Source organism: Austrofundulus limnaeus, unplaced genomic scaffold (genome assembly GCF_001266775.1).
Source record: "Austrofundulus limnaeus strain Quisiro unplaced genomic scaffold, Austrofundulus_limnaeus-1.0 Scaffold1123, whole genome shotgun sequence".
NCBI classification, from domain to species: Eukaryota; Metazoa; Chordata; class Actinopteri; order Cyprinodontiformes; family Rivulidae; genus Austrofundulus; species Austrofundulus limnaeus.
In genome coordinates this window covers 39,158-65,416 of record NW_013953525.1, presented here as the reverse complement: position 1 = coordinate 65,416, position 26,259 = coordinate 39,158, and the positions used below count along the sequence as shown (strand labels likewise).

Here is a 26,259-nt window from a genome sequence, read left to right as displayed (position 1 = left end):
ATATTTGACATTGGGTAAACTATGGGCCATATTTGGTTAGAAGCTCCTCTCATCAAGTTAAATCTAGAATTTTTTTTTAATTTGGGATTTGCGATATGAGGAATATTCTTATTCATAATCATTACTCCGTCACACCCCTTATATTCCATCCTTTAACACATTTAAGATTATTTGAACACCTCACTGTTTCATTTCCTCCCATTGATTTTTTTGGGGATGCTGTGATCTCTTCTCCCAACTGGTATTTCTTGTCTGAGTTGCCTGGCTTGTGTTTTGCTGGCATATGAGACTCTGAGACTCCTCTCCACATCTGAGGTTAGTATAAAGGTTCTGAGATGTAAAATTTGCCTCGATGCACAATGTCCTGGAGTGTTTAACATGCTCAACGCTTTCAAACATCCTTGACACATTTATGAGCTTTGAGTTATCATCCAGGCACTTAGGCCATTTATCACATCAAAGGAAGAGCTTTGTTTGTTGACGTAAGAGCAACAATAGCAGCTAAATTGCCCCAGTTTGTACAGCCACACTGGCTTTCTCCTATCTGTCTCGACCAGTCGCAACGCTAAGGACAAAGGTAGGCGAACGATTTAATAGTGAGCACAGTCTATTTTTTCCATTTGAATTCATTTCACCTTTATTCTTTGAGGCTGTAGATCAGAAAGAAGGAGTGAGGCAATAGAGTGAGAGGCATGGGAAGGGGGGGGGCGAGCACAAGGAAAACTGATGCCCTTTCCTCCAGCTAAATTAACAGGAATCACGTGGAAAACAATCTGAGTCTCCAATGAAGGAGGAAGGAGGAGGAGGTGGAKGGGGGGGGACCATTAAAATTAGCCCCAAGCTATGGACTGCACCCAATATCACTAAAGCTGCACTCACTACAGATGTGGAGGCTGGCTTACAGGCAAACTATGCTCTGTTCTATAGCTACAATTAAAATCAACCTCGCTGCCAAAAAATAGGAGGGGGAAAGAGGGGGTAGAAAGGCAGACATGGAACATCAAAGACAGATTGAAATGTGTAGTCAGTAATAAGAGTGGTCTCCAAGCCCCGAGGTTCTCCACGGTCCCCTTGTTAATGAGAAATTTTGACCTCTGGTTTGTAAGTTAAACTTGTAATCTCGGTTAATGAAGTAAATCAATCCCAACTCGGGAGTGTTCAGTGTCTCTCCTCTTTGCCTTCAACCCGCCAACCTCCCCTCTGTCCTTCGGTCTTGTGTTTTTCTCCTTCCCTCTCGATGTGCCGCTTGGGAGAAAAATGGCCAGGTCTTCAACCAGACAAACAGGAAACTCTGAGAGTACGAGGGTTCCGGAGCTGGAGGGAAGGTGGGGCGGGGGGCGAAGGACTCAGAGGACCAGGGCCAACCAGGCTGTTTGGTTAAGGAGGAAACGGGCCAACGGAGTGGTGGCAGAACGAACAGCATGAGGGAAAACTCTGACTCCTCCTCTTCAACTTTTTTCCATTCCATTTTTGTCCTCCTCTCTGCCCAAGGTTTGCTCAGTTTAGAATTTAGCTGTAAAGTGATGCCTGCTCAATAGTTTAGAAGGAGCAGTGGTACTGAGCTAAAATACTGTTCTCACTCTTTACTTTCTACTGTTTTGTACTGAAATCCCTGCTTCCTGTTCCTGTCTGTTCCCAAACCACACATACACTAAACATTTTTGATGAAAACGACAGCTAACTTAACCTTTTTCCCATATATGTGGAGCTCCCCTTTTGCTTTTCAGGAGGCTTCAGCTAAATCTACAGGGTGCATTGACATTAACCGCTTATTAGCTGTAGCATAAATGTATTTATTTTAAGTAATTCAGGATAGGATCTGAAGTATGACTTTAGTATGACTTGCATCAGGATGTAATGAAGCGGAAGAATTCCTCAGTGGGTTCCTCTTCAGTTCATGCTGCATAAATATGATTAAAGAGGGCACAGAGAGGCTGCTATTGGTTTCATAATGTCAAGAAGATTGTAATGTTAGTTTGACTTCACGTCTCAAGGCAATTCCGCTTTTCCACTGAGGACACAAAGGAGACAGAGTTGAAGCTTCAGAACGGTTACAGGGGTTCCTTGGCCAGATGCCATGTCTTCTTAGAGCTTTAACACAGTGCACTTTGCCAGCTTTTACTTCCCCAATACAATGCAAAGCACTACACTGCTCACTAGTGGTTTATACTCTTTGCACTACAGGTTAAAGTATTTGAAATGCAACTATATAATTAGCATGAAATGATAAATATATTTGTTTATTTATCAGTTGTGTATAGAATGTTTTTTTCACTGCTAGTAGAACGTCTTTTGCCAAATATTTAATAGGTCATTGATAGAAGCACATCCTGATAATCCTGAAAATAACACATTTACAGTTAGATTACATTTACAAATAGGATCCCTAAAAACCATTAACTGCTGATTATAACATGCCAGTAATTTACTTAAAGAATGGCACAGTTTACGTATGTTTTGTGTAAAATTTGTAAGTTACAGTTAAACAGGAAAAATAAAGTAAACCCTCATTAAGACCTAAGGTTTTACAACAAGGTGGATTAGAAAATGATTCCTTTATTAGACTCTAAAATTCTTAAAATTTAACCTTAAGTAAACAAAAACAAAACAGATTCCATGTATTTTTTTTATTAAACAAAAATTCAGTCTAAATGAAAAAAAAAAGTCTAAAAATCACCCTTGCTGTTTCTRTGTGCTGCTGTTGCCAGGTGCTACTAATAAAATAATTTGATTAACTCTTCATGTTTATGTATGAAGTGCGGCCACTTCATACATAAACATACATAAACTTTACCTTTATTGATAATTTTGAGGAAGTTGTTGTCATTCTTGTGTAGGTATGTGTAGATTAGCTGTGGCGGCCATCTTGGATTTTGTTCATTTCAAATGTCAATCAGTTGTATATCCAGTRATTACTTTCTGACAGTTTTATTAGAGTCAGTCCAGGGGCTCATGAGATATTTTGCTAATAAACAAAAAGTATTGATGCCAGTTTTTCAGCAAAGATCTGGTGAAACACGTAGCACTCAAATTTTCAAATGATATTATTACCTTCAGGTACTACCACACCWAGTTTTATCAGAATATTTGTAAAGTTTTCTGAATTATAGTTGTTTTTGTGTTTCAAAAGTTCAGCTGTCTTTCATATTGAATTGGGTTGACTCCAGAGTTAGATTAGATTAGATTAGATTAGATTAGATTAGATTAGATTAGATTAGATTAGATTAGATTAGATTAGAGATTAGAGATTAGAGAGACCTTTATTGTCATCGTGCAGAGAGCACAATGAAATTACAGTTCAGAACACCCATTCAGAAGACCAAACATGGGAGAACAGGTGCCCTGGGTCATGCAACCACAGACCCCAGCACAGAGCAAGGATCATCTTCATGAAGACATCATGAGGAGGCGCTACCCTTAACAGAAAAACTAAAAACCACACAAGGGAAGATAATGAAAAAAACAAAACAAAACATCATATTATGTMAACAATGTGACACACTATGGTGTTTATAAAAAAAACTCTGCATAGAGCACATTTATTAGCCAAAGGAGTAAGTTAGTTTAGTGGGGCRTGTATCTGAAGCCATGAGTGTTGTATGCTTGTGTGAATATCTGAAGAATGAGCCCGAAGAATCCAGTCCCCAAAACCAGCACAGCCATAGTCCAAAATATGGATAACTGTTCATTCTGTGCGGCCCTCAGCTTGCTCCAGGAACCAGATCACAGAGGGGTGTAAGAGGAGGGGGGAGGGGGGGTAGAGCCTTGTCGACGTAATCCAACCAGGAAGAATTTAGTCAACAGCTCAAGGCCATGTAGAGGAGAGCCAGATTCTGTAATCAGTTGTTTTGGGAACAGAAACGATAACAATTTTCCATTTGCTTCAATGTCTGCTGGTACATCTCAAGGTGGCGAATCCAATCAGACAAATAGTGTGGACAATTCCACCGARCCGTACTATCAGCTTCTCCCAGATCAATTCCATCTGGCCAGCAAAGTCCAGGGTCCACAGCCGGCCCGCGACCCTCAATAGAACCGCTTGCAGACCGAGTCCAGCTCGCTCWAGGCAAATGTCTGAGTCCTGATAGTACGGCAATCCATCAAATTGGTCAGTCAGCCAGGAAATGAACAGCCACCGACGCTGTTTTGTAGAACACCAGGAGACCACCAAGCCAATCTGTAGAATCCAGTGATCGGAAYCCAGATACGTATATATCCAGAACAGACAAGAGCAGGGGTCCCACCTTTGACATGTCCCCCCATGGAAGAAAAAACTTTGTTCCAAAAAATTTATTAAGAGACCAGCTAACCAAATCCATAAAAATAAAAATAGCCATAATTTCTGGTTTTGGATGAAAACATAGAGAAGGCTCCGAGTAGCAAAGCAGGGAAGATAAGGAAGGGCAGGAGAGAAGGGAAAAGCGTCTTACTCCTCCGAGAGCGGAACAAAAAAAAAAGTTGAATCACTTGTAGAGATATACCATTTTATCATTAAAATCCATCCAGTGGTTCATGAGATGTTTGACTAATAGAGTTGATTCTTATAGTTAGTGACCAAAAAAACAACCCCAATACAAAACAGATCTTGCTTGATCRATTGGCTCTTGGAGAAAATGTTAGGAACAAGTCTCAGCTACAACCACACAAATTTGAATTCATATATTTATTATTGGGTGAGTCATAATCATATTTGGCATTGGGGAATGGGAGTGACCCCAAAGTTAATCACTTGTAGATGTTCATTATTATTGTTTAATTATTGAAAAAAAAAAAAGGCGAACTGAGAAATAAACTCAGTTAATCACACTTTGCTCTCCACTTTCTGGCACACCTGAACACTATTTCACACAGTTCATTCCTGTGGGTGGCAAAAATGCACCTAAAATTTGTCTTCCAGCTTCTCTGGGCTTTAAAAGTTCATGGCAGGATGAGAAGAATGCTCTGCTTTTTTTGTTGTTTGGAACATTTAATATGGTTGCATGAAGAAGAACATAATTGTGTGTAAATTATGCCTCAAGTAATGATCTTGCTGCAGCAAGTCAAGCTCAAAGTATCATTTAAATGCAAAACACATCTTCGCTGGTGCTAATATTGAAGCTAATGCTACAGCCATCCTGACGGTAGGGAGATGAGTCTCTGCCATTTATAGGTAGATGGTTTACCCAGACAGCAAGAGATTAAATTATGGGGTTCCGAGCCAAAATAAGTAAGGCTATATCTGAGAAATTAATAAACTCTTTCATGAAGTGAATTGCAGTGGACTGTAGCTTTAAAATAATTTTATTTATAAGTTAGTTATTATTTATCAATAGCACGATCATAAATGTCATAATCATCATTATAAATATAATTTAATTTCCACCTTGAGTTTGCATTTTGCATTTCTGAATGTATTAAAATGAAAAATAAACATTTTATTATTTAAACCATAATATTTTAGAATTGTTGCTAAATGTGTCAAGTGTTGTGATTTGATAAACATGCGAATATTCATGATTAATTAATTACAAGGCCTGTGTTTAACTCTAATAATATTTTTAATGGCAACCCTGCCCTATCATAAATATAAAGGAAAGTTTTAACTCTCTTAGCTTAGATTTGGAGCTCTTGTATATCTACATATATTTATGGCAAAGTTGTAATTTCCTTATTTTCTGCCTGTAAAACTTTTCCCTGAAATAATGGTTCAATGTACAATTTTGACAACAAAGTTCAGCCCCAGGCATTTAATAGATACTCATCTTAAAGAAATTAATTACCTCCCTTGTTAATCTTGATATAATTAAATTAATAAAGAATGAAATTTGCTGGAAGTTTTCCCCCTCTGCCTTCCTTTTTGTGGAGGCGTACCAAAACTGGCTGGCTCTCTAGCTAGCCTGCTGGCCAGAGACGTGGGGACAGCCTAACATCTTGGGCCCCTCGCTGCACCACACCGCACCATGTAAACCAACTCTCCTCATCCCACGCTTTCACTTTCTCATAGGGATAGTCAAAGAAAATGCCTTAGTTGCTGCCTTGTCGTCCTATGCTTGAATTTCCTCCATCTGGGAGGATTGGAAACTCTCCCCCTCAGTTTCTGATTCTTAACTTGTGATAATATTCTCAAACGACTTGAGAATTTTGGGATGCAAGCGCTCCTAATGAAGTTGTCAACACAGATCCTCTGAAACTCACATGGTGGAGCCCTGAAGAGACCAGAGAGTTCTTTCTATTACGTCTCACTTAAGAAACGCCTGTGCCTTAGTGAGACTGTCGTTATTTATAGGACCTCCTGCAACTCTTTCAGATTTAACCTCGATTGCCTTGTGAAGCACAGAACTGACAGTACAAGGAAGCATTTTATTGTTGATATGTGTTTTAAGTTTGTTTTCCTTTGGGTTTAAGCTGTATGTCAGCTGTCAAGGTTTGATCCTGGGGAAAGAAAGAGGAAAAAAAAACATGAACAGATCTTTCATTAGATGCTGGCAGGGGGGATTGCCAATGAGGGTTGGGAAGCACTGGTAATAGGCATGGAATAGGCAAAAAGCTACAGCAGATGGCAGAAATGCCAACATAGAAGGTAGTTTGAGTTTCTCAGAATCTGATTAAAGACCTCTCACTGTATGAATGTATCTCATGGATCTGGTTTGAGCCCTGAAACTAAATAATTCAGCACAATCTTTACATTTACTACATTAAAACTGATCTCATATGAGTGCCGTTTCCGTTAAGTTTAAATACAAAGCAATTTTGTTGGTTTGCCAGCGTGCTCTTACTCAAGTCTGAGAATTTTGCCACCACCATGCAACAGAAGCTGTCTTATTGAAGGTGAGTGGCTTTGTGAAATGTACATCAACTCAGCTTTTTTCCCTCCTCAGCTTCACCACAGATCTTTGATGGATATTTAGACCAGCTTTGTTGGCCCGCTCTCTCTGATCAGCCTAGCTGCGTAGTGAATTGATGTGCATTCAACTTCCCAGGGAGTCATACAACAAACAAAGCAGTTTAGGGGCTGACTCACTAGTTAAGCTGTAGCAGGTGTGGTCTTTGAAGTTTTCACTTTTATGGTAATTCTTCAGTTTTATACCATGCGATAATGCTGCAAATGCAGCTTTATTATGGAGTGCTCAGTTCATTAATTGTGTGAATGAATAATTTTTTTTCTTGTACTCTTGGACATTTTTGCTGACTGGAGTATAAATAGACTAATTGCGCTGAATGTATCAATTACTACTTTCAAACAAGTGTAAGTGACAATATTTGCCATCTGTAAAAGCTACTACTGTTAATACTGTTAACTTATTCAGCTTTTCAGTAAAATCCTCTAAAGCACCTTCTTCTCACAAATCCCCACTAGTTAAGACTGTTTTTGTTTCCTACCATACCAAAGGCCGACCATCAAATAAACATGACAAAGATGACCCATGTAAAGAGATTTTGCATTCATTACAGCTGCATTTCTTTCCCTTAAAATAAAACATTTTTGTTTATTTTTGTTCAAATATCGTTGCGATGCAATGTCCTCTGTTTTGTCTTAAACAGGAAAACAGAACATCTAAAATTAGCTTCAGAAAAACTGGTGAAAGAGAACAAACAAGGCGATCCATTAGTGAGGATGGGTTATTGGCTGACTTGCCTCTTCTCATGGCGGCCCATTAAAAGTGGTAATGTCTGCCTGCAGCACTGCCGGGGGAAGAAGAAGGAGGCCATGGAAGGCATATTTCTCATGCATCAGACACTGGAATTAAATAGACCAATGTTCCCTAAAAAGACTGAAGTACATCTCTTTCTGATGTGCGTCCTAGGCAAAAATTCATTGATCTTAGAATGTCCCTTGGCAATTATAAAATATTAAATCCAAGTCGCACTTTTCGGCTCAGCTTAATTTTTTYCCCCCCCTCGCTTTCCATTTGACCAATTTAGAAAAAAAAAGTTAGAAATGAATGGCCATGAAAAAACCTATGCTGATAATTAGGACTAAACCCACTTTTAGGAATCTTTTGTTATGTTTTTGTATTGTTTTTGCTGAACATTTTAGGCCATTAAATGAAATGAGGTCCCGGCAAAGCAGAGAAAGCCCAGAACTTATTTCATCACACCATCAGAGTTGCAGTAAGCACAAGAGCCCATAAAGGATTGGTGTTGGGGTGACATCTTTATTTCTGAGTGCAAGGTCTTCTGAGATGCTGATGTCTGTCGCAGCTCTCTGGGGTTGACAAATATTTGTCAGCTGCTTTCCATTAGGTCTGTGGCCTCGATTCTTGCCTCTCTGGCCCCTTCATGTCCCTCAGAGATCACAGAAGGGGTCTACAGTTAATTGCCCAAATCATTAAATTTAACATATATCTCAATAAATATAATCAGCCAGCTGTTTGACAAGGTACACAGTCCATTAAGTCCCCTTGCTTGTTTGTCGTTTCCCTAATTAAGATTTAGAATCGATCATTGAGTGTGTAATGTACAGTGTAGCCTGGCTTGCACAGGGAGTCTCTCTTCTCAAACAGAAAGAAATGGCATCCGCTTGCTAAAGCTTTACCATTTAGCACACTGACTGCAATGGGAATTAGACATCCTGTGCTAATTAGGGAGGCCAATTAACTGTAAAATCCAGGCTTTTTTTTTGACAAATAATCTCAACAGGATTCCGACACCATCACTATACACATGGATGTTATCAGACCTGAGAAAAAAAGATAAAGGCTTTATTTTTAATTTATTTATTCATTTTTTTCTTTCATGGCCTGCTGTTTTACAGGTAAGGCAGAATGCACTGATTGGTGCTTTGTTCGTTCCAGATGGCGTGCAGTTTTTAACTTTTGTCTTCCACGACAGATTAGACAAAGAATTGGCATCAACCAAAAAGCTCTGTGTTTCTGTGGCTCTCATTCTGATTTTGATTCATGATCACATGTATTTTTTAGACTACATAAATTATGTAATTGTTAGACTAATGAACAGCCTCCACTGACAGAACTTTGTGTGTGTGTGTGTGTGGGGGGGGGGGGGGGTGAATTGCTAGATATGTCCTCTATTGCCCCCCACCCATCACCATTCTGAATGCTCATGGTGATAGTGATTAATACAACTGCTTACATCCGCTCAGTTTCTGCAGGTATAAGCATTGTTTATAGACTTTGGTTTTGTGTTTTTATTTGCGTTGAGATGYGTGTTGTTATACATGTTGCCTGACTTGTGGACAGCCATAAAACAGGCTTCAGTTGTCTTTATTACTTGTTTGACCTCGTCCACTCACGTTGTTTCTGCCGTACAAAGAAACCCATTTATCCGCACTTGGGTTGCCATTTTCTCCTCAGCTGAAATCTAATAGAAAGACGCCATTACACAGTGGAAGGTAATGGCTCTGCAAGAATGCTGAAGCTGTTTGGATACCAGGCAGAGCCGGCGGTGTGTTTGCGGGGCGCCGGTGGGCAACTCCTGCAGCTGCCCGCCTCAGGTGCAGGAAGCATTGAGCACTTCCTTTTACAAGATGTGTAATTATTATGGCAGACAAGCGTGTGGATTTAAACCAAGTCAATATGTAGATAAGCACTATACACACACATACACACACAGCTGATTAAAAGGGAGGCTGTTGTATGTGGTTTAATAAAGCAGGTTGCCAAAATGCTGTGCAGGTAGGAAGGAAGCCTTGTGGGCCTGCGGAAGAGGGATCTAATGGGAGGAATGAGGCCTTCAGCAACACGCCTGCAAATCCATACTAAGGAAAAAACTCAATCCAGTCCAAATGTTGAAGTTCTGACTGCTGTTTTTTATTCACAAACCACCTGAATGTTACCATAGTGTGTTGAAGGATTTTAGGAAAGATTTGTGGCAAGCAAAATAGATTTTCTACTTATCAAGAAAACTAATAAAAGCAATAGTACAGTATAAGTAGGTCATCCTTTTTTAAATTTGCATGCCCAAATAGTTTAAATCATTTGTTTCTGAATAGCTGTGAAAGTGATCAAAGTATCTTGCTGGGTAGAAAAACTTTGACACTGGGGGTCACAATTGTTCACAGAGACACTCGATTGAACTTTTCTTTTTGACTTTCTGGGGCATCTATATAAAACATGAAACTGTACCCTTTCCCCCAAAGAGCATGGATTTTAATCAGAGCTGCTCTTCAGACAGCCTTTTTCCTGCTGCTCAGAGTTGCAGGCGCCACACTCGGTGCATGGGGACCAGTGTCAGCGGCACTGAAACTGAGCCTGTGATGGCTATGTGATGTCAAAAATGGCCCCATTAACATCAATTTAAGATCAAAGGCTAGTGCATAGTCTGAACCTCCATCATAAATGTGCTTTGTCTTTTGCCTGCATGTCTGCTGTGGCCTCCTTGTGGTGTCTTCTTTTTGTTGTAAGTAAAACGTGTCACTGCTCATTTGAGGATCCATGTGAGGACTGACAGCTCGAGCTAGAGCACATGCCTTCAGAGCAGTGGGGTCCATTCTGCTGCCTTTTAGTTGCTTTTCCTCTTTCTCAAGTTTAGTCTGTTCCTGTTTTCAAACTCAGCGCCAGTCTACTTCGCCAGCCTACTCTTTGCCCTAATTAGGCCATTTGTAGGCCTCATTCTCCTTATTGTGGTCATTTATGTTTGATACCCCTCTGAACTGATAGGCTTTGTTAACTGGTTGTTCCTACTTGCAGTGTTTCACAGAGACATCAAAGGGTGGACCACAAGCCTCATTTGGCAACTTCTCTCAGCTATCCATCGGCTGCAAAACACCCCATTGCCTTGATTATTAACTCAGTCACCGCCCTCTCATTCAACTTGAATTAAAAATTAAAAACGAGCAGAAATGACAGTGCCACACCATTGAAAGTAAAGTGTGTAAAACCAACAAGGGCTCATTAGTGAGTAGTTCTGAAGACAAGCATTCTAACTAGAGACTCATTACACTTCTCCTATTTTAACTCTAATTGGGTTCATTTTATATATGAAACGCCTTGAATTTTTAATGTTGGAAAAAGTTCTACTTCTGATACTTTATGTAGTCAAAGATACTCGGCCTGTGTTAATTGTCCAGGTTATCAGGCAAACTGAGCAGTTTCTCAGTGATTTGTGCTTCTGCTATAGAAAACACCATTTTCATGGGTTATTTAGTGGATTAAAATCTTTAGACAAATTAAGGTGTTTTATTAATATGACCTAATTGTCAAACTTGTTAATAAATTTGTTGGTGTACTGCAGTTGTACTGTTCTGATTGTAGACAAAGGGCATTTAGAACAATTTGATTAGTTCTAGGCAACATTTCAAGAAAACACTACTATACCATAACCATGGGAGTAAGGACAAGATGCAGGCTAACAATGAAAAAGAAAAGGGTAAAAAGAAAAATATAAAATCTGAACAAAAATTTGCCATCCCAGAAAAAGGMGGAATCAGTAATGAAGATGAGAGAAAATAATTAAACCAGGTAGTATTTATACAGAGAGAGGATACAGGTGATGCAATTAGCAAACCAGGACTGAGTGTGTACAGAGCTTGGAAAACAGGATCTACTCACTAAACAAAGGAAGAGACTCTGGAACCAAATCAAAGGTGCTGAACATGAAAAGCTTGACAAAACACAACACAGATGGGATTAACAGGAAGAGAAAAGAACAAATCAAAACTAGTACAAAAATACATACATCATGACACGTAAGCTACAAAGACCTACATAATAAAAGCCTTTGTAGTATTTAACAAGTTGTTCTTCTAGCCTAGCTCAGAACATTTTAATTAAACTGATTAAAAACAATGTTTTGGTTTCTTCCTATGAATTTTCTTCACACAATCTTCTGTTTCTCTCAGGTTGAAGAACAAAAAAAAAGGGCAAGAGGAAACAAAAGCAAGATTGTGTTTCCAGGCAAGAAAGTTTGCAGTCTTTGTTTGGAAGCAAGGTTCCGGGTGCAGCACACTGTTTAGCTTGGTGACCCTGTGACTGTCTTCTGAGGAACWGTATGAGCAGCCCTGCAGAATTGTGCTCCAGGGCTGGCTTTCATCTTAGCAGTAACCTGTGGACTTTGAAACTCAGGGCGATGGAATTGCAGCTTTGTCAGTACACTACTAATTAGAAAATTCCTAACCTCAAGCAAGATGTTTTAATTATGTGTTGTGTCAACGAGTTTGCAGATTTAATCCACCGTTGATACACACTCAAGTGTGCAAACTGTCGCACATTGTAGTAGATCAAGTGGAATGAAGCAGGGGCTTGTTTCTTCGTCTTCCTCCTTCCTGTGTAACCCTTCGCCTGTTTCTGAACCCTGTTTATTAAGAGCCATCACATGCTTAAGCAGCCAAATTAGACGTGGAGTTAATGTGTTAACTCATGAAAAATCTGGTCGGATTTGCTTTGGTTTGTAGAAGGCTGAACAATGTGACAGCGTTGTGCTGGGTGTGAGCTCTCTGTTGCAGTGAGTCAGTGTGAGGGAAGGCAGGAAGGGGTTAAACAGAAATTGAGCGGGGATGCTGGGGGCAGCAGTGCTGCAGAACATAGCAGTGTTCGTGCGAAGGCAAGTCATTTCCCGAAACACTGCAGACACATGGCCTGCGGCRCTCTAAAACCTTTGGAGACCAAAATGGCTTGCAGGAGTTAGAAGTAATAAGGTGTTTTTTTGCCTTCTTTCTCCTTGACTGAAATTCTGCACGGTTGCTATGCATTGCCATGGAGCTGTGTTGCTGTTTTTATGGTTTATGTGGGTATTAAGATACTCTACAACCAGCCATTTTTGAGATTTGTTGTTGCTTAGTTGTGAAGCAAATGGAAGTTGTTTGTTTTGAAAGTAATTCCCTCATTTTTTTTCCTTTTGCAATGATCAGAACKCTACACCTCACTCACTTGTCCTGTTTGTATTTCCCTCTGTATGCCCTTTTTGTTTTATTTTTCTTTACAAAGTGACAAATTAACAGAAGCCTATTTTAGAGGACGAAACAAATGATAAAACGGGCCACACTCACCTCCAGTTTTGAAAGCACAATAACCATAACAGACACTTGTTTGTGGCTTTTGACAGAAATGCAACTCGTGAGAAGGGCAATCTGTGTCAGAGCATGAACTCAGCGCTGTGGTATTAGTTCAATCTGACCTCTGTGTTTGTCTATGCACCAAATCAAAACACTTTTTACCCTTTTTTTAATCTTGGCTTCCTTGTCTGCTTCAAAGAGGGGCTCTGGCATATAATCTGGGTAYGTACATCTGTGAATTATTATTCTAATTCTTTATACGTTTATTAGAGCTGAATAAACTCCACATCAAATACATCATTCGGGCAATGTCAGGACGCCCGGGGCAAATCAGCCGACATCTGTTAACTCTTTCAAAATGGCCTCATCCAGTATGTCTGTGGGCGTAGAGCAGCCAGAAGAAGGGAGCGGGGCACGAGAGAGAGTCTCTGTTGCTGATTAATGGCGGCCGTAGGAGAGGCGTTTCAGGCCGAGTGTGGAGATGAAGCGGGGCTTCACTCCCACGGCTGGGCTGCACACTGTAAACACAGAGAAGGGGCAAGGTAGCGTTCCTCGACTGAAATGCAGCATGGGACGGGAACATGTGGGAAAGCTTTGCTCTCTGGCACAGTCAGTCAACCAGAGAGTCGGTAAATTAGTCACTCAGTCAGACTCTCAGCCAGTCATTTAAACAACCACTTCTTTTGATAAAACAGGTCAGTCAGCAAATCTGTACGTCCTTTAGTCAGACAGCAAACAGTAGGTTATGTTGAGTGAAGACCCCTCCGTGCCACCATGTTGAAGGATCTACCCACTGAAAGCACTTAGCAGTTGGACCACCAGGACACGACTACCTGCTGGGGCGGCCAAGATGAGCTAAAAAAATATCATAAAACATTTAAACTTTGGCCGTTCTAATTTCCTTTTGTGCTTTGACTTTAAGGAACACCATGTGGTTCGTGTTTTTGCTTTGCGTCTTTGTTTAGCTTACCAAGTCTGTTTCTGTTGTGCTATATTTGTCCTCCTTGCCTCAAGCACTGAAAACGGTTTAAACTGATTTTTCAATATCAAAGTAAAAACAATAGACCAACGTTGCAACATGAACAGCTTATCTGTTTCACAAACTGACATGAGGCTAGTCTTCATCCTCAAACGTGAGTGCTGAGCAATGTTTTCTCTCCGTGGTGCATTTTTAGTCAACTCAGTATGTTGGCTGGCGTGTTGTCACATACCAGCACAAACACGCTCACACACACACACACATTTTCTCACCATGCACACTGTGTGTGTAACTTCTGCTGTAAAGAGAGGAGTGCTGAGACAGCAGGTTGGACTGCGCAGGGCCGAGCAGCTCTGTGTGCCTGGCAAAGTGGGCCATTAACCCACCGCCCTAAGGTGTGACCTGGGCCAAATCCAATATTGGCTCCAGCATCAAGGCACAGGTGCCACTCAGGGTTCAAAGCCACAGATCAGCAAGAAACCCCACTGCTACCTCTGCCCTACCCCCTTTCTTTTTCTTTAACAATAAAGAAGTGAATGTACATTCAGACTATAGATACCTACAAGCACAGCTGCTGCATCTGGTTCTTTGGCACATTGTTGTGCCTGTCAACGAAATGTTAGAGGGATAAAAACATTATGAAGCCTTAATAATAACAAGCCTTAAACCTCTTCTCTTCTAAGTTTGGATTCTGCTCCATATATTTTTTTCCTGCGTCTCCTAATCTGAACAAGTCAAATGTCTGAAGAGATGTATTGAAGTATCCCCGCACATTCTGTACGACGGATATGTCATATGACATAATGCCTTGGAGCGCCCATCACAGATAAAATGACAGATGCTGTTTTTTGCCTCATGGATCTTTCTTGGCCAAGTTGATTCTGAGACTTGTATTTTTACTCCGTGCTGCTGTCTCTGTGACTCTGCTTTACCGCTTATTCTCCTCTCCAAACATTTTCTTTTCATCCGCAACAACTTTACAAAACCTGCTGTTTCCGTATCGAGTTTCAAACACGCTCACTGTGTAATTGCTGGCGACAAGGAGAGCGTTTTCGATGATGTCTCACTTTCTTTTTTAACTGACACTCAGCCATCTGCTTTGTTTAGAATTGGTGTTTACCCCGCCCATCTGCTCACCCTTCTCCACATTAGTTCTCGCAGGCACTGGTGAGAGGTCTGCTCTCCATAGATACAGTAGTCCAGCTCCATAGACGCCTTCTTTGGGTTACTGACACTGTAGAGGGCATGTATTGATGGAGGGGAGAGGTGATGCTGTGCTGAGTAAATTCCTGGACATGCACTGACCTTTCTGTCTGTATTTTAGTCACTAAAAGCTCTTGCTGTCCCTAAGGGGAGTGAAGCATTCTGGGGGCTACAGTGTTTTACCAAGGAAGTGAGGTTCTCTACTTGTTGTCTTCTTCCTCCCTACCATCACCCACTTTTGTCAAGGCACCGCCCCTGCACCGACTGGCTGCCTGGAGCTCTCGCTTCCCATCTGTCCAGGTGGATGGATGGCTTTGATTGGTACAAATCTCTGACCCTGTCGTCGGCCTTGCTTTTGAGTGGCAGTAATTGGCATGGCAGTAGGCAGGCCCATCTTTCACTTGTGGTCAGCTATGATTGACCTGATTAGGCCTGGGTAGCTCCCCAGAGTGAAGGGGTCTGGTGTGCCCTGGGGCTCTGATAAGCTGGCTGTACCCACTTGTCCCTCAACCAGCAGCAGAAGATGATACATGTTGTTTAAGTAAGTTGGCAGGAACAGTAGCCTGACTAGCCTTACTTGTCATTTCGTATCCAGGGGTCAGGGAGTTTACAGAGGGAAATTTGAGACATGGCATTGTCATACAGTGTGTGCAAACCCGAGCATATGAGAGGGCGGCCGCCGGAGGGTTTTGGTTTGGTTCTTGTAAATTCAGACCAGTCATGTGTTTGCAATTAAGGCTTGTCTGTACAGTTTGTTTACAGAGTGGTGCAATCAATGTAATTGTGAGAGGGTGTTCCTGACTGAAATGTCTGTCTTCTTTCTCTCGGCCTGGGTTAAAGTGGGCACTTGCTGGTTTTCTCTCCCAGTGTTTCTCATTTCCAAATGTAAGTGCGTCTTTTGATTTGTATCAACCTCTGTAAATACTCCCTTTTTATCATTCTTGTTTTCCCTGGATCAAATATAAACAAGGGCTCTATTTCAGATTGGGACGTCAGCTCGGATCCATGTCAGCAGCTTTGTTTGTGTAAAGGCTGAAGCTGTGCATATCCCATGCATTGTAAAGAGCCATAAAACAAACTGAAGCTACGGCAATGCTTTCACTGTTTGTTTGAAAATGTGTTGTCAGTGTTTTCCAAGTTTAAGTTCTAGTTTGCACCTGGATATCTGGATGTTATTAAGTATGTCTGTTTGTTCTCATTTAAGCTCCGCGCGAGAGATTATTTTTCTTAAGTGGACGTGTGTACTTGCTTAGAGGCTTCAACATTCCTTACCACTGATACCGTGAATGTGTTTGCCATTCAATAAAGATTATCTCATTTTGTGAATGAGAAARCTAATACTGTTAACTATCAAGTGTTCTTACAAAGTGCCCCACTGTAGAAAATGATCCTTTTGGCTGCTGCAGAGAAACAAAGATCTTTGCTTCTTTAGAAAATTGAGAATGACTTCATACAAGTAGACATTGTACAATCCTTAAATCAAAAGGAAAAAAAAAAGCATTATAAAGGAATAAAAACAGACCAGTCATTTAATAAATCTAATACAATGTGCAATATTTTAAACACATTACATCAGAAGCACATTTCTAAAGATAAATGTAAATGCACTCTTGTTTAAAAAGTTTGAACACTTTTATCAGGAACCTTAGGATAGTGGTTTTTGAGTTATACCACACTTCTGTCACCAGTGGACAGTCCTAAATACAGGAGCGAGTRCATTYGGAGTAGATTGAGGACACTTTAAACTAACTAACTAATCACTTGGGTTACATTTGGAGGTAGTCTGAAACACTTTTAAGCCTTTGTGTGTTAGTTGAAAGCAAATGTGGCTCAGGATGCACCACCTGACCTGACGTAACTTCAGCCAAGCAGTGGAGTTACAACCAGGATGGGTTTATGGTCCCCACCCCACCCCCTATTAAATGCTGTACAGTTGTTTGAAAAAAGAAAAAGGTACAAATGCCCATTGATGACATGAGAGACATAATCTGAACGTGTCCTCAACCTACTTTAAGTATGTTTTCACTTTTATTTATTGTTGTCAGATTGTGATCCKATTAGCTACAGTTCTGAATGAAGCCCAGGACACTTTCACGTAGGGCTACATGAGATTGGAAAAAGCTGACATTGTAATTTTTTTTCTAACCCTGCAATATATATTGTGAAAAACAAAATACAGGGACTTCAACAAATGTGTTGAATAACACTTTAAGCCATCTTGTTGACAATGAACTGCATTGATCTAAGCTCTTGTTTGGTGCATGTTTCAAGTGTGTTTTTGTCTGTGTTTGAGTTATTCTTGTTATCTTTTAGTTGCTTTTATTGTGCTAGGACCTGACTACATGTTCCCTTCTATCACGCGCAAACAAAAATTCTATTTTACCACCTAACTTGTTACATCTGTGTCTATCTTTGTTGATGTCACACTTTAATTTTAGCATTCCTCCAGTTCCCTGCAAATTTGCTCATCTTACTYGCTTTCATCAAGACMCTCATYGTCTTCCTCCACAACTTGAGAAYACCCCGACAACACTGTCYCAGAGGTTTCGCAACAAAATGAAAGTTTCAGTRTTGACACGAAGCTGCCCACTTTGCCAGCAGAACAACCTGTCAAAATAAAAGCTGGAACACTCGACCGTTTAGTGCAATGACTAATTGTTTAGTGGTTTAGGCTGTAGATAACACATTGATTTAATTTGCCCACTACATTGCAGAACCTGCAACGTGACTATTGTGCACATGTACACTGTGATGACGATACTCAATGTATTGTGCAGCTCTACTTAGTGGTCACCAGCAGCGATAATAAAACCTAAAATTATTTGAGCATTTGATCCTACAAAAGYTTGCATTTTTACCAAATACAATCTGATTTAACTCTAGCTTYTGAAAGTTTTGAGTCATAGAATTACAGATAGTTGACCTGAATATAAAGTATGGAGTCCATCCGATAGCTACATCTGGATAAAACACACAGGTTGATAGAGAGCAGATTAACTGCTAACGGGAAATATTCAACCCAAAAGGTTGTTAACCAGTGCATTGTTGTGCAGCAGCATCGTTTTAAGGAGTCRTTAGAAATTAATGTGGAGAGTTTCTGATCTGTTTTAATGCTTGGTGTAAACTAATCTCACAGTTTTGATCACCCAGAATGAGTTTAATGGTACAAAGCTAGGTCTCATACATATTTTCAGGATTAATGCTGTTAGCTTTAGCATGGATGACRTGTACTTTTCTAAGAACATCCTGGTTTACACAGAAACCTTAACAAATTGTGGTCCCCAGTTTTACAGTATAAACAAAGTTTTGAAAGCTTTGTAAGCCTTGGGGGGTATTATGTATTTTTCAGGCAYATAGTTCAGTTCTACACCACAGTCAAGTAACTGTTACCTTTAGTTGTTATAGAAGTGCTGTGAATATCAAAAATAATTTTGACTCTGCATCATAAGCTGCGTTTCCATTGACCATGAAAATGCGCAAATTAGAATTTCGAAAATAAATTTGCTCAATGGAAACACGTCAATTTCGAAAAATAATTAAGTTTTTCGACTAAATGGTTTTGTGCTAGGATGAGGTGGTTTTTCGGCCATATCGTAATTGGTGTGTTTCGCAAAACTGCAATGGAAACACTTTTTTCGCATCATGGGAGTCACATGATCAAGAACTGGCTGTTTCTACTGGCGAAAAAGGCGACGACGAAGAAGATGACAGGAAGTAGAAGTAATAGTGAAATCACCGAAGTTGTAAAAAAAAGTAGTAAACTCACCAACTACAATTTCCCAAAAACGCATCAAATGTAGCCACTCCCAAGAATAAGGGACTTGTCAGTCGAAAGCCTCGATAAGACGCCGACATCTCCTCTGATGGCTGATGATGAGCGCTAGTGTCGCGGTAGCAATGTGCATGTGTTTACATCCATTGCCGCCGTGTTTGTAATGACTTATCGCGAGAACAAGCGTATTCACTCGTGACTTTAATAGCATTTCTTACTTAATGGAAACACAGAAATCGCGAAACTGTTTTTTTACATTAACAGAATATCGACAATGTTTTGTGCACATTTGCAATGGAAACACAGCTATAGTCCATCTAAATGCCTTGAAATTGGCCTCTGTCTCTTTAAGAACCTCCTAATCTTTTTGACTTTTCCACTTCACCACATTTTCAATCAATGGTTCAGGGGAGAGGTGCTCTGTGGAGCAGGAGTTCAAATTCRGACTGGGCTTCAGGGAGGAGCTATGTACAAATAGGCGGTGCTTTGTACCAGCAAGCGATTAGGCAGCTCATAGATTTTTTAAACATGCATGAATGAGTCAAAGCAACACTGTGTATGTTTTTGATGAGGGGATGACATTATAACAYGATATAAAAGTCAAAAGAGGTCGATTTTGCATAATAACCCCACCCCCTTTAATAAATCCTGTTGGAGTCTCATCACACTTCTCACCTTTGGATTCCTCCYGTGTCTCCAGGTTTGCGGCAGCATGGCAGGCTCTCCAGCCGGCTCGTCGGCCCCGTCCACCTCATCTCGCCAGTACACACGGCAGCGCATTACTCGGGTCAACCTCAGGGACTTAATATTCTACATGGAGCAGGAGAGAGAGACCGCCMACTCCCTCCTCCTCTACCGAGCCCTGCTCAAGTAGCCTCCGCTCTGCTCAGCACTCACCGCAACCTCCACCTACTCCTCCTCCTCCTCCTCCTGCCACGTGCCTTCAGATCAGGTCTAATGTTTCAGCTCTGTGTCTTTCAATGTACTGTAGTGATGTTTGATGTAGCTTTTATTAACAAGACAATGGAGAGATAAGGAAAAGTCAAGATGTTGTTCCCTGTGCTCTTTGTTTAGCTTCACAGCTTGTAGTCAGATTATTCCAGTTAAAGGCCATATTATATTTTTTATTGTGTTGSATTTGTTAGTGGAAGAATGTCATTATGTCACAGGAGTTGACTCTAAACTTATGTGTTGTAGGGATGGAACGGTTTATGAAAAAAAACATTGAACGGTTCGGTTCACCTGTCTCAGTTCAGGACGTGTGTGTGCCGTTCAGTTGTACTCGTGCAATAAAACTCTGTCCCAGTAAAAGTGCAGCAAATCTCGAGAGGTTCTCTGAGTTTCTTCGGACGTTTCTGAAGGTTTTTATGTCCTGTCAGCAGGACCAACTTTTCCAGCTACCTAAAGAAACAACAGATGCAACTTTAGACTGAAACAAACCTCTGTCACGCAGGCGCTTGGTAAAGGCCAATAAATGAAAAGCATTTGGACATAATCAATGTCTTCTCATTTACTGTACAAAAAAATCACACCAAGCGTTACCAGAGGCCTGTCACTATAATGTGCCTAAAACCAAACTGCTTCATTCCTTTAGTTTTTACATGACTACATATTAAGAGTGATTGATATTTTTAAAAGTAAATGATTGATTATCTATGACTGATTTATGRTATTTCTGGAGAAATAGAAAAAATAAAACACAAACCAAACCGAATTATGAGTTTTGTGAACCGTTCCACCCCTAATGTGTTGGGTAACTATTTATTTCAGATTATTAGCAGAAGCTATGTAAAACCACCTAAAAGTAACAATTACTTTGTTATGGTTATGCTACAGATCTGAGAGCTATATGTTGAACTTAATTCAGTGAATGTAGTCTAACTACTCTAAATAATAAGACTAATTACACCAACATTTTGTTTCGAAACAGATTCCAAATAACAGCATCATGTTACATTTCCTTGCAGTCTGTGTAAATAGTTCTTTTTGAATTATTTTACAGCATGTATATTTTTATCATAAAATAAGCTTTGTAAGAAAATGAGTAACTCGTGTGTCGATATTAAGAGACCCGTTTTGTAACACAGCGTGCTTTGAAAGAGTCACATTTACACCGTTCATTCTGTCGAGGGTTGCTACAAGGCCGACCCCGACCCCGCCCGCCCAATCATTTAGTGAAACTGCAGTCAGCACCCTCTTTTGATTGGTCACTCTTGTTGAATGAGTCAGTATTTTTTGTTACACAATGTATAATGTGAACATTTTTTTTGTACGACGGTTTGTTTGTAATTTGTGTCCTGCAGTATCTCATCCACATGCTGTTTAAGAAAGTAAGATTTTAGTAAGAGTTAAAGTAAGGAGAGTAAAAATAGACATTCCTTTTATCTTTTCCAGTCTGTATGTTCACCGATGTTTAAAAAAAACATTGAAGTTATTCCCTCTGTCTGTGTCGAACCTTTGTGATGACTGAATGATAATCTATTTTATGTGCAGCACTTGTATTTTTGATCCAAAATGAACAAAATGACAGCTGTAAAATGATGTGGACACAGTGGAAGGARATACTTCTATGATTCAAACTTCAAAGTGTTTTTTTTTTCATCATTTTCTAATTAATCGTTTTGACTGAAGAGAACAGTGAAACAAATTCTGCTTTTTTTTACATCACTTTATTTTTTAAACAATCTTTATTGTATTATGTCATATTGTATATCATGCTTTTGTTTTTTATTTTGTTTGTTTTTTATATATTTAACTCAATTTCTTGGCCTCTATGCAGCTTTTCTTCTCATAATGAAGTTTATTTAAATATGGGGGGGGGGGCATTTGAAACAATTGCTGTGCATTGTATAATTAAACAGCACTTTTTTATACCTATTTTACCTGACAACTGAAAGCTGTCACTGTATTATAGCAAAAACAAATGGCATCTTTTAAGTAGTAAATGCTGTCAGAACACTTATTTTATCACAATTAAGGCTTTTTTTTTCTGGGATTGGCTTTTATGCTGAAACATTTTCATAAATCTGATCTCTGAGATATCTTATTTTAGAAACAAGCACAACACTACCTGTCATGGATATTTCAAATGATTTTATGACTGATTTCTATGGTTTCTGGTGGCTTCACAGGAGAACATTTTTACAGCTTTTTAGCCAAATTAGAGGGACAATATTCCTACTGTAAACACACGGGGGAAGCAACATTACAAATGTGGAAAGGATTTGTAAATATTGTTTACAAAACTATGTGTTTATTAGAACCACGGTATTTTTGGTAAACTCTTGTACATACCTTGAAAATTTCCTGTTTGTGTGAGAAAAAAAAACTTTCGTATTTGTACTTATTTTGTAAATGAATAAATAAGCTGTTTACTAAACTGAACTGACTTTATAGATGATTTGTTTACATTGTTTTTGCACCAAAATCAAAAACTAAGGGACTCTGCAAAATGTTAATAAGAACAGACCTCAATTCAATTAACAAATTTGTGTTTGAACTTCCTTTAATTTACTGAAAAAAGTCAATGCCTGCTACTTTTCACCTTTTTTTTTTTTTTGCTAGTGATACATTTTTGAAATATTGGAACAGGGCAGAGTTTAACACTAATGCTTTTAATGTTGAGCAGTTTTAAGGTTTCCTTCATCAACTTTTTTATATTTCAGTTCTTCACAAGTTTTCTTAACACTGAGCTTTTTGTGTTGATTTTAAGCTCGGTTTATAGACTCAACACTTAAGCATTGAAGTTCTTATCTTGGTGAAATAAATCAGACCTTATATGTTGCTCTTCAATCCGTGTAGCTAATGATGCATTTACACATGCACATAGTCTCTTATGTCAAAATGTGTAATTATTTATCAATCAACARAGTACTTCTTTCACACAAAAGTATTAAAACAATATAAAATTGCTACYTTCTGGTTGTGAAAAATTGGTGTCTGTCCCCGTTTTTAAACTGTCTACTTTATGAACTTCATAAATGCATAAATTGTATTATGATGAGTAGAAGTAATATAAGATATWATAGTAACACATACTGCGTGATAGTAATATTGTATGATTTTGATATTGAAACACTGAAAAATGTGAGGAGGAAGGTGTTACATGTTGCATCATTTGAGCCTCRTCCATCTATCCATCCATTGTCTTTACCTGTTTTTCCGTGCAGGCTTGTGAAGAACTGGTGCCTGCTTCCAGAGATCACTGGGCGAGAATCAGAGTACAWCATGGACAGGTTGCWAGTCCATCACAGAGCACATTAGTTACTAATTAAGTCAACATGCATGAGTCATTTTTAGATGCTGCCATTTAGAGCTAAGCTCAGAAAACTCAAACCTAAGATGAGAACTAAAGATCACTTGTACAGGGTGASGTACTGAAAATTACATGACAATCCTGGCTTCACAACACATGAATGCTTCACYACACAAAATGCAGGTTCTGCTTCTTTATTGTATCGTTGTGGATTTCGATTTCTGCTTCTGAACTGTGTGCTGATAACTGGCCAGATGTTTATTCTTGTTTTCTGCCTGCAGGACTCACCATCCACGATTTCCAAAAAAACAATTACGTATTTTGAGTCGTCACGCTGTGGGACAGTCCTCCACTTTGCCTCAGTCCATCTGAAACCAGCCCAAAGATTTGTCTGCTTTTCTGTTATATTATCTAAATTTTGCCTCACTTTTATTTATTTATTTATTGTCCTACTGAAGTCTATTAATTCACTCTCTTTTTCATTTCAGCTACATAAGTGCCAACCGAGTCAAGCACTGCTGCTCTGCTTTGAAAAGTCCCCCCTCTAGGTTTTGGTTGCTAATTAAGCAGAAGCATTTTTWAAAAAGTCTAAACCATTTAACTCTGTGAATAATATTGGCGTTTAAAAGCATATTGTTGTTTTTTTTTCAGCCTGTGTGTTTGTCCCTCTGCAGCCACAGCTGAGCTGGATTCTGCTGCAAAGACAGACTTTTCTCTTCCAATTATCTGGACACACTCCTTACTTACAAGTGGCCGGTAAGCAGCCGTTTTAGTTTGAGGACACAGAGTTCAACATAGTGAATACAACAACTGTACATCCAAGCCTGAGTGTTTCTACACTTTAGTAATAAAGCTGACCTTTGTTCTTTAGGAGCACTGAGCAACGAGACGCACTTCAGTTATACAGTACATCTTTTTATTATCGCAAATATGCAAGAAAAGTCAAATGGAGACACTGTAAATGAACACATGCCCTTTAATACCACAGTCTAATTGTTTAAAACACTTTAAATAATATACATTTGCACCTTTTTATACCCTTTGAAATGCTTTAATCCATATGTACACAATGTTGCGTTTTGAAATTCTTTTTAGTTCTTTTCGTGATGAGGACTGCGAGGTCTCTCGAAAACATGAGGAGCCCATAAAGCCTATAGAGTCCTGATAATTCAATATACAGAAACTGTACAAGTGACTCGCTTCAGGGGTGGAGTGACAGCCATGTGGACTGGCTGAACACTTGACTGGTACTTCATCTGGGTGGGGGGGAAAAACTGAAGAGAGGAGGGTGGGTGGGTTGACGTGAGGGAACATGTCTGTGAAGTTTCCAGTCCTGTCAAGTTTATCTGGCTCTGTAGTTAACTCGTCATTTAAACACCGAGTCAAACAAAAAGGGGGCGTCTAAGGTTTCCTRCAGTCGGAGGTCGTTCTGAGGTTTTAGTACCTTTTTATCTTCTTCAATACGTACGTTTCAGTTGTCAGTATTATTCATTTACAAATGGACGGCTTGGCTCTTGAACGGGGCGCGTCAGTAACAGAGCCTGCACTGAYCGTTTGAACTCTGCGGTTATAAAACGGTCAGCAGCAGCTGGAGCTCGGATCGTTGCTCCGTCAGGTCAGTAGCCCGTACCGTCTGATGAGCTGCGGCGGACAGGAGAGCATTTTGAAAATGAGGTACGGGGCCGACAGCAGCGGGTGCAAACCCGAGTTTCTACTGACATCGTGGAGCTGGAAGCCCTCAGGGAGGCAGGCGGGGGGTCCGAGGACCGCTGCGAAGACACGCCTCGGTACATGAAAGGGYCTGGTTGACCATTCCCTTTGAAACGACGCGCAAAGGCGCAGGCAGGTCAGAACAAAGATGGGTTAGAGTGTGGGAAAAGACCTCCAGGGAAGACTCCCTTTGGACTCGGGGTGACACCCCCCCCCCCCCCCCTCACACACACACACATTTTCTCACCATGCACACTGTGTGTGTAACTTCTGCTGTAAAGAGAGGAGTGCTGAGACAGCAGGTTGGACTGCGCAGGGCCGAGCAGCTCTGTGTGCCTGGCAAAGTGGGCCATTAACCCACCGCCCTAAGGTGTGACCTGGGCCAAATCCAATATTGGCTCCAGCATCAAGGCACAGGTGCCACTCAGGGTTCAAAGCCACAGATCAGCAAGAAACCCCACTGCTACCTCTGCCCTACCCCCTTTCTTTTTCTTTAACAATAAAGAAGTGAATGTACATTCAGACTATAGATACCTACAAGCACAGCTGCTGCATCTGGTTCTTTGGCACATTGTTGTGCCTGTCAACGAAATGTTAGAGGGATAAAAACATTATGAAGCCTTAATAATAACAAGCCTTAAACCTCTTCTCTTCTAAGTTTGGATTCTGCTCCATATATTTTTTTCCTGTGTCTCCTAATCTGAACAAGTCAAATGTCTGAAGAGATGTATTGAAGTATCCCCGCACATTCTGTACGACGGATATGTCATATGACATAATGCCTTGGAGCGCCCATCACAGATAAAATGACAGATGCTGTTTTTTGCCTCATGGATCTTTCTTGGCCAAGTTGATTCTGAGACTTGTATTTTTACTCCGTGCTGCTGTCTCTGTGACTCTGCTTTACCGCTTATTCTCCTCTCCAAACATTTTCTTTTCATCCGCAACAACTTTACAAAACCTGCTGTTTCCGTATCGAGTTTCAAACACGCTCACTGTGTAATTGCTGGCGACAAGGAGAGCGTTTTCGATGATGTCTCACTTTCTTTTTTAACTGACACTCAGCCATCTGCTTTGTTTAGAATTGGTGTTTACCCCGCCCATCTGCTCACCCTTCTCCACATTAGTTCTCGCAGGCACTGGTGAGAGGTCTGCTCTCCATAGATACAGTAGTCCAGCTCCATAGACGCCTTCTTTGGGTTACTGACACTGTAGAGGGCATGTATTGATGGAGGGGAGAGGTGATGCTGTGCTGAGTAAATTCCTGGACATGCACTGACCTTTCTGTCTGTATTTTAGTCACTAAAAGCTCTTGCTGTCCCTAAGGGGAGTGAAGCATTCTGGGGGCTACAGTGTTTTACCAAGGAAGTGAGGTTCTCTACTTGTTGTCTTCTTCCTCCCTACCATCA

At 40.2% G+C, this 26,259-nt stretch overlaps 1 long non-coding RNA gene across 1 annotated transcript in view; it reads left to right on the top strand.

Annotated features, from left to right (window-relative positions):
- LOC106534250 (uncharacterized) overlaps positions 1–25,079 on the top strand; it is a 31,786-nt gene extending 6,707 nt beyond the window's left edge. Inside the window, exon 2 of the long non-coding RNA XR_001312334.1 lies at positions 19,586–25,079. This is a non-coding gene — a long non-coding RNA (uncharacterized LOC106534250). The remainder of the gene's footprint in view (positions 1–19,585) is intronic.
- The last annotated feature ends 1,180 nt before the right edge of the window (positions 25,080–26,259 follow it).